The sequence below is a fragment of the Dipodomys merriami genome, unplaced genomic scaffold (assembly GCF_024711535.1).
Source record: "Dipodomys merriami isolate MVZ:Mamm:240054 unplaced genomic scaffold, mDipMer1.0.p SCAF_24, whole genome shotgun sequence".
NCBI classification, from domain to species: Eukaryota; Metazoa; Chordata; class Mammalia; order Rodentia; family Heteromyidae; genus Dipodomys; species Dipodomys merriami.
This window is the reverse complement of record NW_027203826.1, coordinates 2,316,685-2,319,231: the sequence shown is the minus strand read 5'-3', so window position 1 is coordinate 2,319,231 and position 2,547 is coordinate 2,316,685.

The following is a 2,547-nucleotide window of genomic DNA, read 5'->3' as shown; positions in this document are numbered from 1 at the left end:
TATTTCACTGAAGAGTCTGAGGAGTATGGGTATTAGTTCTTCTTTAAAGGTCTTACAGAATTTTGTAGTGAATCCATCTGGTCCTGGGCTTTTCCTCGTTGGAAGACTTCTGGTTGCTTCCTGTATCTCATTGTTAAGATATTGGCTTATTTAATTGATTTATTTCTTCTTTGCTCAGTTTGGATAACTTGTATTTCTTGAAATATGTGTCAATTTCTGCTAGATTTTCTTTCTTTAGAGAGCACAGATTCTGGAAATAGTTCTTTATAATTATTTGGATGTCTTGGGTATTTGTTGTGATTTTTCCCGCGGCATCCATGATCTTGTTAATTTGGGTTTCCTCTTCTTTTTTAAATTAGTCTTGCCAAAGGTCCATCAATTTTATTTATTAAAAAAAAAAACCCAGCTTTTTGTTGTATTAATTTTATTTATATTTTTCTTAGTCTCTATCTCATTATTTTCAGCTCTTAATTTGGTTATCTGGCTCCATCTAGTGGCTTTAGGTTACATTTTTTTTCATGTTTTTCTAGCAGTTTTAATTGCAACATGAGATTATTTACTTGGTCTGTCTCTATTTTCTTGATGTGGGCACTGATGGTGATAAATTTGCCCCCTCAGGACTGCTTTTGCTGTGTCCCACAGGTTTCTTTGTGATGTGTATTCATTTTCATTGAATCCTAGGAACTTTTTAATTTCTTCTTTAATGTCTTTGCTTACCTAGGTGTTGCTTAGAAGTGTGCTGTTTAATTTACATGTATTTGAGTAATTTCTACAGTATGCTTTGTTATTGAGAACTAACTTGATTCTACTGTGATTGGGTAGGATACAAGAGATTATGTCAGTCTCCTTATATTTGCTTAAAATCCTTGTATGAATTATGGTAAGGTCTATTTTGGAGAAAGTTCCTTAAGCTGCTGAGACAAAGGTGTACTGTGTCATTTTAGGGTGAAAAACTCAGTAGCTGTCAATTAGTTCTGCTTGAAATATGGCCTCATTTAATTCAGTAGCTTCTTTGCCAATCCTCTGGTTGGCAGACCTGCCCTTTGGTAAGAGTGGGGTATCAACATCTCCTAGTATTATAGTAATTGGATCTATTTTATTCTGTAAGTTTGAGAGTATTTGCTTCATATTGGCTGCTGTGACCTCTTGATCTAGCCTGGCTGGCTGGATGTACTCCATGGGCTGGTGGAGCAATTGGATAGTTCCCAGTTTTAGTGGGACCTGTAGTCCAGGTGTCGGGGCAGGGGTGTGAGTCAAGATCTGGGGGTTCCTGGGCTGGAAAGGTGGCTCAGTGGTAGAGCGCTTGCCTTGCATGCCAGAGGCCCTGGGTTCGATTCCTCAGCACCACATATGCAAAAAGAAAAAAGCTGGAAGTGGCGCTGTGGCTCAAGTGGTAGAGTGTTTGCCTTGAGCTGAAGAGCTGAGGGATAGCACCCAGGCCCAGAGTTCAGGCCCCACGACCGGACCCAAAACAAGATCTGGGGGTTCCTGCCAGTTCTGATCTCCCTTGAAGGGGGATACACTGTCCCCTGCGGGTTACTCACACTGGAGCTCTTTGGGAACTCTCCAGCTGTTGTTTCTGTGTGGTAGAGATCACTGATTCCTTCTGCGCTCTGTGTTGGGTTGAGATGCTTGTGGGCTGGGCCAGGCGGTGGTGGCTCTGCATCAGTGTTTCTCCCATCTCGGCCCCTGCTGATGCTGTCCAGGTCTGCGCTGTGGGGTGAGCCTGGCCTCAGGGCCAAGGGGTGTGGGAGGGGTCTCCGTGCAAGTTCTAAGCTCTGAAGTTTGTCTCTGCGCTCTCCAGATCAAAACCAGTACCTTGAGGGTCTTTGCATTGGTGTTCTGCAGGTGGACCCCTGTAGCTCTGGGACCCCCCCCCCCCTCCAAGGCTGTGGGGCTGAGTGGCTTTGGCAGGATGGAGCTGCACTGCTCAGCAGGTGGGGGGGAGGAAGGGGCAGGGATCTTTAGGCAGGCTCCAAGCTCTGACGTTTCTCTGTTTGCAATCTGTGTGTCAGGCACTGGTATCTCAGGTGTCTCCAGCGCAGGGGATCTGCAGACGACCCCCTGTGTCTCCGGTGTCCCCGGCAGCCCTCTCTAGGCCTTGCTGGCCACAGTTTGGCCCATTGCTTCACACAGCCAGCAAGGGTTGGGGGAGAGGTCTTCCCACTTTTCCATTCTGAAATTCTTCCTTTTCTTTCTTTTGTTTTTTTCCACCTCCTGTTTTTCTCTGGGTGTTTGTTTTTTTGCTGTTGTTGGTCTCTCGAGGAAATTAAGCTTTGGAACTTGAACTCTCTTTTTGGTTGTGGAGAGCTGTGGTGTTTCCCTACTGTCCCTTCATCATCTTTGATTGTTCCTCTGTGACTACTCTTTTTAATATATATTTTATTGTAAAGATGCTGTACAAAGGGGTTACAGTTACATGAGTAAGGTAATGAGTACATTTCCTATTGAGCATTGTTACCCCTCCTTTGTTTTTCCCCTCCCCTCCCTTCCCTCCCCACCTCCCGAACTCCTCCCTTCCCCCCAAAGTTATAAAGTTAATTTTCA